Genomic DNA, 13,316 nt, shown 5'->3' with positions numbered 1-13,316 from the left:
TAATGCATCTACATCTGCAAGAGAGGCTAAAGAAGATGTTCTTTTGTGTGTCTAGGGAAAGAAGGTAGTTTGGTGAACACATAGCATGTCTATGCCACATTCTCCTTTTAATCAAGTCTAGCAGCAGAAGTAAAAAGGCATTATTTTTACTCCACATTTCTCTTCTCAATAAGGGTAGAGATAGTACTTTCTTTCCACAGAAAGAAACTTGCTACTCGTTGTGCAATATCACAAAGAACAGTGAGAGAAAAAAGATTACCTCAGAAAAAGTATTTATGGAGTTTATTTAAAGGGAGCAGAGGAATGAAGAATAATATATTTATAGACAGAATAATATTTTGGGAGTTTCTGGTGTTTTAAATGTCATTGCTGCTCCCTCTGAGTATCAACCTTCTTAGCAACCTGCTCTATGTTACAACAGCAATATAGAGTGTGTGGTTGTTGTATAACAAGAGATAAAGGGTTTGTGGTTTCTGTGTTTTTATAAAGGTTAACTATAGCCTATGTGGAGGGTAGGAGCACTGGAGACTTGTCACTGAGAGTTGGTGCAGCTGGGGCTATATTCATACAGATTGGCCGTTATCCTCAAGGAAGCTGGCGGTCTGCTTTGGCCTTTCTTAGGGCTCGCTGTCTTGGTGTGTGAGAGAGACCTACATGTAATCCATTCAGAAACCCCAAGGCCTGCAGAATTCTCCATTGATTAGATTATTGGATCTCTTCTTAAAGCATTCCCTGCATTAGATTTTGGAATTATTATGTATCCATTGTTTTATTGTTACTGTTGACTTTATTATTATTTTATTTAGAAGATCTTAGCTAGCTTCCACAGAGGTTTATCTGGTGGATTTCTTTGCTTTAACTGCCTAATTTAAACTCTTTTTTCAATTTTATTTAGTTAATGCTTAACATATTTTGTTTTATTTTAAAAACTCCTTTCATATACACATACAGAGAGAGAGAGAGAGAAAATAAAAGATATGTACAATATGGTCTTTTTGTAGAGAAAGTATCAAAAAAGATTTTTCTAAAAAAGGCAACATCTCTTTCACAATAGATAATTTTGGCAAAAAATGCTATTATTTTAAGTTTTGTCTATACTATTTTCTACTATAGAATTTATATAATATAAAGTATATGAAAAATAATCCCAAAAAGTCAAAAGATAAACAAACATAATGCATAATCCCATCATTCAATGACTATTTAAAATTTAGAAAACTTTGGTGCTGAAAATTTAATGATGTTTATAAATGGATAGAGAGCAAATCTAGTATAAAATTATGAATATCTGGTTAGCTGATTATGTGGTTCATAGAAATAGAGCGGGAGATTTGAGACATTGACAATAGAAAAGCATAAAGCAATTAAATGATTGAAACAGAGTGAAAATGTTATAAAGGTATGGGTTTAAAATATTTAAAAGGGACGGAAAAGGAAGTAGTAAACTACAAGCAAAATTCCTTAAATCAAGAAAAATTCCTCTTGCTAGTTCTTTGATGGAATATTAGAGATAGCTTATTAGCTTTCAATTTAGGAAAAAATGATGTCACCCCTAAATGAAGTCACTTGCCCCTAAGAGCCCACTGGGAGTTCAGAGTAGCCAAAGTGAGGCAGAGTTTTTTTCCCAACTGAACTAAACAACATGGGGTAAAACTAATAAATCTAATTTTATGGTCCAAGTTGGGGAAAGAGCAATCTGGCAATTTCTTCACTGGATGCAAGAAAAATAAGTAATTCTGTTTATATTTATCTTGGTTATATATTTTATATGTATGTCTAGCATCTTTTTTCAAACAAGTACTTCCATTGAGGATTGATAACAGAGAAAAATGAACATTCAGGCTAGTTTTTACTTATTATTGAGTTCAAAATTGAATAAGAAATGGCTGGAAAATCTCAAGAACTTACATAGTCATTAAATAATATGCAGGGGGGCATAACTGAGAGAAGGCAAGGAGGAAGATAAGAAATAAGATGAAAGCAAAGGAGGGAAAGAGGGAAGGCATGTAAGAAGTAGGGAGGATTTTTCTTTACAATTCAAATAGATGTTTTTTTTTTTTTTTTTTTTGAGACGGAGTTTCGCTCTTGTTACCCAGGCTGGAGTGCAATGGCGCGATCTCGGCTCACCGCAACCTCCGCCTCCTGGGTTCAGGCAATTCTCCTGCCTCAGCCTCCCGAGTAGCTGGGATTACAGGCACGTGCCACCATGCCCAGCTAATTTTTTGTAGTTTTAGTAGAGACGGGGTTTCACCGTGTTGACCAGGATGGTCTCGATCTCTTCACCTCGTGATCCACCCGCCTCGGCCTCCCAAAGTGCTGGGATTACAGGCTTGAGCCACCGCGCCCGGCCTAGATGTTGTTTTTAAAAGAAATGTACCACGCATGCTACAAGTTCATAAATTCAATCTGAAAATCTCCATTACGAAAGTCCTTAAATTGCTTTCAAAAGAGATTACTGTTCATTTTCTCACAGTTTAGGCTGCCTAAAATATCAATATGATTCACTTTTTGGTTTACTTTTGGAAATTTGTCTCTAATTAAGCCAATCGTAGCAGACCAAATGATAACCACTAAAGGTATACGTGTCTTAGTCTTTGGAAATTGCAAATATATTATCTAACAATAAAACTTATGTCCATAGCACCTCAAATATTCTTGAACAATAATACTTCTGCTTACTTCTGATCCCTCCACTTAAGTACTCTGCCCTAAAAACAGTTGTATCTCATCCCCAAACTATTTACTTTAATTGTATATCTGTAATTTGATCAAAAATATTATGATCCTTTATACACAGTTTTAATTACATAATTTGACTAAAATGATAAGATATGAATTAAAAGGAAACTTCTTGTTTCCTTAAAAATGATTTGTAAAGATGTAATGTTAATGAATAGCTAATAAAAATTATTGCAAAATATGTAGTATTGGGGAGACAACTTAAAAGTTTTGAAAGCAACAATAAAGAATCTGGAAGGGCTCCATACCCAGATTGCTTCCCAAATGTCTTTAGTTTCTTAAAATTCCTCCTCTAAAGATATCCAAAAATGGTAATCAGAGATGATGTTGTCTTAAGAATACAACTTAAGGCCAGACATCCTGTGCTTTAATTTTATCTCTACCATTTACTAATCATAAATCTTAGGCAAGTTTCTTACCCTCATATGAAAAATGAGGATAATAATAGTTGCTACATCCAAGAAATACTGGAAGGATTAATAACAGCTGGTGAATACTAAGTGCTCAATTATTATTATTAATATTATTACTGCTACTATTTATGTGGTTAATTCAAGAATGACTAACTGGAACATTTATTGGTGGAGACATACTCAAAGAAGAAGCTTGGGCTTTATGTCAAAAAAACTGATAAATGCATATGTTATCTTTATGCTAAAATACATTTTTCAATTCTTTTCTTTGTCTAACTTTGCCAATTAACAAACCAGCTCTAATCCTAATCAATTCTGATGAAGAGTTTTCTTATAGATTGGTTTACGTTTCTGTAAAGTATTGGCTTAAAAACACACATATAAGACACAGATTTTATCTTTTCTTCTCATCCTTGTTTTTAAGATTAATAGTCTAAAACAATAAAACAATATGCCTGCAGCCCATAACACCCCATCCTACACTGACTCTTCTCTTCTGCCTCAATGTACCACTCATGTTATACAAGGGCCAAAGCCCTTTCAAGATGAAATTGCCTTCTATAGCTGGCCCAAAAGGATTCCCTTTGTATCTGCTTTCAAATATTTCAATGTTGTTGAATCTCTGTTGTTATCATATCTTACAGAACCATATTGAAATAGATGGTTTTAGAGCTATCCTGAGACCTAGCTTGCTGTTTGCCCAGGATCACCCAGACAGAAATCAGAAACAAGGAAATCAATCACTACCTCCTGACAAAATAAACAGAATTTCTTTCTTCTTCTTTGGGGTGATAATAACTACTTCTGGTTAGACAATAAAGGGCTGAAGTGAAAAGAGTAGTGGGATCCCAGGTTGCTTCTGATAAAATCATCTCAACATTTTAGTAATTAGAAATTGGGTTTACGCAAATGTTTTATATTGGAAATTTGTAGTTATTTGGGGACAAATTGTTCCCCACTTTTTGGGTTTGATTAGGGCAAAATACTCCAAAGTCTACAGCTGATTATCAAAATAAAAGGAAGAAAGTAACAACCAAAAATATTTATTAAGGTCAGGCTTTATTGAGCTTCTTCCCACGGATTACAGGAAACTTGGCTCCTCTTCTCCCAGCACTAACAGATTTAGGAAAATCAATTCGGATTGTGATGAAACTAAAGATGCATTACAGCTAAAGACAGAATGGCCAACAAATATTCAGACTAAATAGAAAGAAAATAGAAAATTACTAAATATTGCCACTATTTATTTTTCTGTTCTGAAAGCTGGATGTTTGTTTGACTAAAGGAATTCAGGATTCAAATGTCTTAGATTAAGAATCACAGATTTTAGCATTAAAAGTGGAAGTCATGGTTTAGAGGTAGTATCATAAAGTAAGATATCAGAAGGCCTGAATTCTAGTTCCAGCTCTACCATGCATCAAGGTAAAATTGATGAAATCTTTTATTCCCTCAGAGATGAGTTAACTGAGGCCAAACATTTATTGGGCTCTAATCTAGAACATTAGACATAATGTTTATCCTTTCTTAGTTTTGCATTCATTATTTGTAAAATGGGGATAATAATAAACCAAACTATTATAGGTAGAAGTTATGATTATAGGGCATAATGTATGTAAAGAGCACAGCACTGTGTCTGACAGCTAAAAAATATATGTTAGCTGTAATTTATTTATATTTGTTAAAGATGAGGTCAGAGAGACTGACAAAAAGGAACACATGTCAGAGTTGATGGAATTAGGTGATTAAAGGGGAACAATTGTTAAATCATTATTTTTTTCTTTCAAAATTATTTCGACTATTCTTTTTTTTAATTGCATTTTAGGTTTGGGGGTACTGTTAAATCATTATTTATAATTTTTTTTTTTTTTTTTTTTTTTTGAGACGGAGTTTCACTCAAGTTACCCAGGCTGGAGTGCAATGGCGCGATCTCGGCTCACCGCAACCTCCGCCTCCTGGGTTCAGGCAATTCTCCTGCCTCAGCCTCCTGAGTAGCTGGGATTACAGGCACGCACCACCATGCCCAGCTGATTTTTTGGATTTTTAGTAGAGACGGGGTTCCACCATGTTGACCAGGATGGTCTCGATCTCCTGACCTCGTGATCCACCCGCCTCGGCCTCCCAAAGTGCTGGGATTACAGGCTTGAGCCACCGCGCCCGGCCTATTTATAATTTTTTAACTTCTGAACAAATGTTGGTGCTCCAGAGTATGTCCTCAAGTGACCACACCCTAGTCAATCAAATTTCTGATCACAAATCTTACTTTTTTATGTGAATATCCAGAGTCTGTGAATACCTTTTTCATAGTACCCATTCTGTCTAATCCTAAATTAAACAACTAATTTTGGGAATGCAAGAATGTGCAGAAACACAATTTATATGTGTGGTTATTATTTTAGCTTTCATTCCAATATTAACTGTACTATATTAATACTGGTTACTATCCCACAACAATTCAGGACTGTTTAGCCAAAAAAGATGATGACCCAAATTCAATGAGGATTAGAAGAGATTTCGGGAAATTATGGAGAAGTAACTTCTGTGAAAGGTAAATGGGGGAAGAAGCAGGACTGGACAGATAAAGCCTTGAGCCTGAGCTGTTGATTTGACACCTTTGAAAGGCAAGTGGGGAAGAAGCAAGTCAAAGGAAACCTCAGACAAAGGTCCAAATTTGATAAAGTCTCAGCCAACCCATAAGGGAGCTCAGGAACAAAGACTGATGTTAGAGAAGTACTGCACTAGGCAAAAATGGCCAGGCATCAGTACACCATGGTGCTCAATTGGTTGGTGGAAATTGCCCAGAAAGAGTGCCTTGGCTTTCAATGTACATTTTGAAGATGATATCACTGGAAGCTGCCACCTAATTTTACTTCTTGTAACTAAACAGCAGTTTTCTTTCTTGAAAGAAGATGTGAGTGGTGCACCTGAATGAGTACTAAAGAGTTTCCTATAATATACACACCTTCAATGTATTTTATTGGAATAAGAGTTTTTTCTATTTTTCATACCTGACATAATTTTAAATTTTTATAATTTAAAGCATTTATAACTTTTCTTGTATATACTTTACCAAATTCTTGAGTTGTTAAGTTTAATTAGCAAATTACAAATTATAGTTGAGGATTTTAAAATATATATTTAAAGTTGATTTACTTTGTTTTTAAAGCAACTAAGTAAAATATTCTTTCCTATATTCTCAAATATAACAATTAAGTTGGCATTTAAAATGCTGAGATACCTAACCATAACATGTCTTCCATATTTTCATTAAATTAAAATTCATACTTTTGAAATAATATTTTTGTTATTGCAAGCACGTTTTAGATGCAAAACCAACATGCTCTATTAGTTTTCCAGTTGTTTGAGAACAGGAGTTGTATCTGTATATTCCAAGTATATCCTAAGAAGTTCTCTACTGCAATTATAATGAACGAAGAATCACTTCACAGTTTTGGAATGTGATAAAAGAGTATTTAAAATATACCCTCCACATCTGTGAGACATATAAATCATTCATTGAAAATCAAATATGTTTTATACCTGTCCTTACATTTTACCAAATTCAGGATGATAGAGGGCTATGGCTTTGTATTACTCTATGATATAATGAAAGCTGTAATCAAAATGAGCCATGGACATTAGAAATGAAAAGCCATACTCTGATTATTCATTGTAACAGCAAACCAGAGATATTCTCTCACAAATATTTTTACAGAGACATGTGCACAGAAAGATTGATTCTACAGATATATACTGGAATTTCAAATTTACTTAAAGATATTTTAAGATATGTGAATATTTGTCCCCTGAATAATCTAAAGATTTAAAAAATTTAATCACTACTTAAATGATGGTCATAGTTATCATGTAACTAACTTCTGTATTCTGTAGCCAAAAGACGTTCCCTGTATTCCGATGAGATGTAGTAAATATGGATAGCAAAAAAGTTCATTTATTTAACGTTTCCTAAGTACACCACATTTTGTTCAGTATTTTTTCCAACATTTTACCATAAAATTTTTCAAACAGACAGAGAAGTGGGAAGAATTGTATAGTACACACTCACCACCTATATTCTACAAATAGCACTTAACTTCACTTGTTTTATCATATTTTCCCATCCATCTATCCATTTCTCTATCTTTGCATCAGTTCAACTTATTTTTAATGCATCTGAAAGTAGGTTGATAAATCAGTACATTTCTCTTAAAATACCTAAGAATTAACTACAGTTTAATACAATCTTCCCTGTGTATCCATGGATTCTGCATCTATGAATTCAACCAACCATGCATCAAAAAATTCAGTAATTACCAGGCATGGAAAGGCCGATCTTTTCATATCTGCGAGTTCCACATGGTAAACAGAGGAACTTGATCATGGGGAGATTTTGATATCTGCAGGGGTCCTAGAAACAATCTTTGTTGATACTGAGGGACAAAAGAATAAATATATTTATTTGTATGCATATGGTGTTTTTTTGTTTTGTTTTTCATTTTTTGTTTTTACAGGGTTTCACTTTGTCACCCAGGTTGGAGCTCAGTGGTGTAATCTGGCTCACTGTAACCTCTGTCTCCAGGGGTCAAGTGATCCTCCCACCTCAGACTCCTGAGTAGCTGGGACTACAGGTGCACACCACCACACCTGGCTAATTTTTGTATTGTTTGTAGAGATAAGGTTTCACCATGTTGCCCAAGCTGGTCTTAAACTCCTGGCCTCAAGCAATCTACCCACCTCGTATTTGTATGTGTGTGTTTTTCACTTAAGATAAAATTTTCACACAAAATACTGCATGCCTTGAGTGTATCATTCAATGAGTTTCTACAAATGCACAAATCTGTATAACCAAAATAAAGAATATTGGTAATATCCCAGAAAGTTATCTCAAGGCTTTATATTACTTCCCAGCCAATCTCCCAACACTCCACAGGAAAATACCCCTCTTTTTTCCTCACTATAGGTGAGTTTTGCTTGCTTTAGAAATTTCTATTAATAGAACAACACACATTCTTTCATGTAAGGCTTTATTCACTCAACATTTATTTTCAGACACATCCACATTATTACTTATTTCACTAGTTCGTTTCTTTTTTTTCTGAATAGTATCTCTTTGTGTAAAGATATCTGGTTTTTTTAATCCACTGTCTTCTAGATCATGGCCTAATATAAATAAAGCTGCTATGAACCTTTTTGTACTAGTAATTTTTTGTATACATTTGTATGCATTTTTCTTGAGTAAATACTGATAAGGGGAATTGCTAGATTATAAAGTAGGTATTTGTGCTGTTTTGGAAAAACAATTTCAGATCTTTCTTCAAAGTAATTGATGTTTCACTTCCACCAACAACATATAAATGTTCCAATCACTCCATAGTTTCCCCAATATTTGCAGGTGTTAGTCTTTTCAAGTTTAGCCAAACTGGTGAGTGTGCTATATTAGCTAATTGTGGTTTTATTTTGGATTTCCCTTATGACTGATTATGTTGGACACATTTTCATATATTCATTGGCTGTATCTTCTCCCTTCTGAATGTTCTATCAATGTTTTTGTTCATTTTCTATTTATTTATTGTTGAATTGCAAAGATTTTGTATGTATTTTGATACCAGTATTTTATGAGATATAATGTTTTGCAAATTTTTCTCCCAGCCTGAGGCTTGTTTATTAATTTTCTTAATGGTGTATTTTGATGAGCAAATGTATTAAATTTTTATGAAGTTTAATTTTTCATTATTGTTTATTTACAATTATGGCTTTCTTTGTTCGAGGAAACTTTTGTCTATCTCCAAATCACAAAGGTAGTCTATGTTTTCATATAAAAAATTATAGTTTTACTTTTTACATTACATTGTTCCATCTCAAATATGAGGCAGGAATTGAGTTTCATTTCCTTGCATATGGATAACTGGTTGTTCCAGCACTATTCATGGAAAAGACTTTTCTGTCCCCAGGATTGTCTTGACTAATTTGTCAAAAAAATCAAATGAACATATAAGTGGAGAGACATTTCTAGTCTCTCTATTCAACTCTATTGATATATTTATTCATTTTTATGTTACAGTGCCTTGATTGCCATCTTGTTATAGCAGATCTTAAAAGGCAATTATTGTAAATCCTTTAAGTTTGTTCTTTTTCAAAATCACTTTGCAGAATCTAGGTTCTTCCTTTGTATGTCTACATGCCTTTATTTTCCTATATGCCTTATGTTATTTCTCTATTTCCTTAAAAATCTGCTAGGATTATAATTGGTAATGCGTTGACACTTAAATAAATGTTGGGAGAAATGATATCTTAATAATATTGAGACTTTTCATCCATGAATATGGTATATATATATTTTTAGTTAGGTCTTGATAACTTTGTCTCAGCAGTGTTTTATAGTTTATAATAAAGAAGTCTTGCATATTTTTATTAAATTTATTTCTAGCCATATTATAGTTTCTGATGTTACTATAAATCAAATTGTTCTTACATTGTTCTTAAATTATTTTCTAATTGTATGCTAGTATATAAAGCATAAGTGATTTTTTAGGTTATTTAGTTTCCAAATACATGAAAATTTTCTATATATGTTACTGGTACATATCTTTAATTTAATTTCATTGTAGTTAGAATGCATGCTTTTTATTTCAATCCTTTTAAATTTATTACCCTGGTTTTATCATATACTCTGTCTTACCACATGAATGTTTACTAAGAATTCTTGAGAAGACACAAAAGAAGTACAAAAACTAAACCCTGCTTTCCTGCAGTTAAGCAACCACATGGGAGTTAAAAATATAAAAGTGCTGAACAATGACAGTCAGGAAAGGCTAAAATTACATTATTAGCATGAAGTAAATACATAAGTGATTAAAAGTCTGAAAAGATTTATCAAAGTAGGGGATCGATCAGGGTATGCAGCCCTCCAATATTTTTAGACATGAGTCTTGAAATAGGTGTTTGGCATAAACTTAAATTGGAAGTTAGTGAAATGATTAGTAATAAGGGATTTAAAAAGCATTGGCAATTCATGAGCAGAAGACAGCATGGACTCTCCTTCTTTCTTCCTTGTGTTCTTCTTTTTTTCACAATATTTTTTCCCACCCAGTATGTGTCATGCTTTGTGATTAATGCTAGATGTACACCGTCTGTCTCTCCACTCAGAGATCTCTCAGTGTAGAGGAAGATGTAGGCATAAATATATTAAGGCAAAAGCCTTAAGAGGGGGGATGCAAGTACAGTGATAGCAAGCAGAGTATAAAATCTCTGATTTATTTTGCCTTGAATGGCACCAGGAAGACTACAGAGTGACTGTCTTTGAGCTGGATCTGTAGGAACGTGTCTGCCAGAGAGAGAACAGAAAAGTCCTAACAACATGAAAGTATAAGGCAAATATAGCTAGCAGCTTAGGGTGCATATGATGGGTAGGGGAAAGAGTTTGCAGAGGTGCAACACAGCCAGATAACAAGGTTTGATTGTGCTGGAAAAAGGTTGTATTTTGTGATATAGTGGATAGGAGTCATAAAATGTCTTTCAGTAGTACGGTGGCTTGATCACATTTGTGTTTATAAAGCTATCTGGCAGAACTGGGAAGGGTGGATTGGGTTTGGGAGAAACTAAAGACAGGGAAGCCAGCTGGGAGACCATGTGGTAGCTCAGATGATTGGTGATAAATCCGAAGTGAGGCAGGAAATATGAATTAATATGTGAAACATGTAGGAGGTAGAATGAATAGAAAACAGGAGAGAGAAAAAGTGGTCATGAGTGATTTACCACTTCTGATGTGTTTGGTGCGGTGCGTAGTATTTTCACTACGAATGAAAGAAAATGCAAGCAGGAGGCAGTGAGTTTCATTTCTTATACTTTGAGGAGGAATGATCCATTAGCCAGCTAACTAGAGCTCTGAAAATCAGGAGAAGAATTAGGGCTAGAGATTTGATTTGCAAGTCATTAATATTGACTTGACATCAGTCAAGAAGAGAACTGGATTTACACCTAACTGGTGTGACTAAGGGAGACTTGGACTATTGGATGAAGATTAGGCTGAGATAATTTATGAGGCCTCTTCTGGGCCTTTGAGTAATTATAAAGAGAAAGGAAGAGTGGAATAATATGAAGTAACTGGGAGAAGGATGCTGGTGAAGTAGACAGAAGATCTGGAATACCAACACCTCTAAAAGTTTGGTTGGTAAGCCTGTCTTATTTATTAAACAAAAGGCATATCAGAAAAAAGTAATTGGGGAAAGTTAAGCTCTCATCCTATACTAATTAGAATATTTTAGGGTTTGTGCAAGAGAAAGTAACTTGAGCTAGCTTCAGCAAAATAAGATATCTTTTTTTTTTTTTTTTTTTTTGAGATGGAGTTTCGCTTTTGTTACCCAGGCTGGAGTGCAATGGTGCGATCTTGGCTCACCGCAGCCTCTACCTCCTGGGTTCAAGCAATTCTCCTGCCTCAGCCTCCTGAGTAACTAAGACTACAGGCACGTGCCACCATGCCCAGCTGATTTTTTTGTATTTTTAGTAGAGACGGGGTTTCACCATGTTAACCAGGATGGTCTCGATCTCTTGACCTCGTGATCCACCTGCCTCGGCCTCCTAAAGCGCTGGGATTACAGGCATGAGCCACCGCACCCGGCCAAGATATCTTCTTATGAGGATTTAGTGGTTCCCCATAAAAGCCAATGGTAAGAATGCCATTGTAACTATGAGGCAGACAACCATTGAGGATCCAGGCCCAGCTCCACTGTGTCTACCTCTTTCTTTCTGTCTCTCTCCTCTCTTCCTTCCACTCTAGATTTGTTTTTCTGAGGTTCTCCTGATGTTATAGTCCCTAAATTGATACATTATAGCTTCAGACACCTAGTATTACCAATTCTCTGCCACTATTCTAAATCTCCAGGGAAGTTCTCTCGCCCAGAATGGGTGAGATGCTCCATCCTGATCCAATTAATGCTATGTGTGTTTAGAGGGACCAAGGGACTCCAGGCCAATTAAGAATATCTGGGGGTGGAATCCAGTTATCAGTATTTTTTTTAACAAGTGTTTCAGTTTGAAAACCAGTGGCTTAGGCTTTGTTACTTTTATGGAAAGTAAGACTGTAGTAAGGACATTAATGCTTCCCAATTATATCCACGTGCCAATACCCAAAACCTGTGAAAATATGTTACATGGCAAAAGGGAATTAAAGTTACAGATATAATTAAGGTTGCTAATCATTTGACTTTCAGATAGGGAGACTATTTCATATTATCTTAATGTGCCCAATATAATCAGAAAGATCCTTACATGTGGAAGAGGTAGGCAGAAGTGTCAATGTGTCAGAGTAATATTATTGTTGGCTTTGAAAATGGAATAGGGCCATAAATGAAGGAATGTGGGAAGTCTCTAGAATGTGGAAAAGGCAAGAAAAAAGATTCTCCTAAAAAGTTTCCATAAAGGAACTCAACTCTGCTGACACCTTGATTTTAGTGCAGTGTGACTCTTGTCAGACTTCCTCCAGGACCATAAGATAAATTCGTGTTGTTTCAAGCCATGAAGTTGGTAGTAATTTTTGTACAGCAGCCGCAGAAAACTAATACATAGACACTGTTAACCAGCTTTGTTAATAGTTGAATATTTGGGAAGGCAGGGAGAAGGAGAGAACGATAAGTCAAAGATAATTTCAAGAGGCTGTATTCCTTAAATACAGCTGTTCTGTGGTGTACATATTTTTTTTTTGTCTGTCCAATGCCTGTCTCTTCTGAAAACGGCATCTCTCCCTTACTGTTTGTTTTCATTTAGAAATTTTTGTCTTTATTTTTTTCTTTAACCATGTGGTTCTACTGGGGTCCCATTCCTGTGTCACATAGGCATTTTCTCTTCAGGTGTGGTTATGATACTCAATCCTACCCAATTAGATGCTTTATCTGTTGCTTTAAAAACTGGAAGTGAGAGAAGAGATACTTCCTGTCTGATAGCAACTTGGTAGGTGTGAGCAACTTGTAAGAGGCTATGGTTCCAAACCAACAGAACATGACTTTGAGATGTTCTGTTAGAATGACCCTGTCTGGATTGAAAGCCTGAGCTGGAATTTGAAGCATTCCTGTTGCTGGTTCCATTTAACCCTATGGCCAATCATAGACCTACCCTTTCACAACTTGGGTTACACAATAACTTTCTCTTTTTGCCTAAGCTGCTTTAATCTAG

Source organism: Sapajus apella, unplaced genomic scaffold (genome assembly GCF_009761245.1).
Source record: "Sapajus apella isolate SASKATOON/1434 unplaced genomic scaffold, GSC_monkey_1.0 scaffold125, whole genome shotgun sequence".
NCBI lineage: Eukaryota > Metazoa > Chordata > Mammalia > Primates > Cebidae > Sapajus > Sapajus apella.
This window is presented reverse-complemented; position numbering follows the sequence as displayed.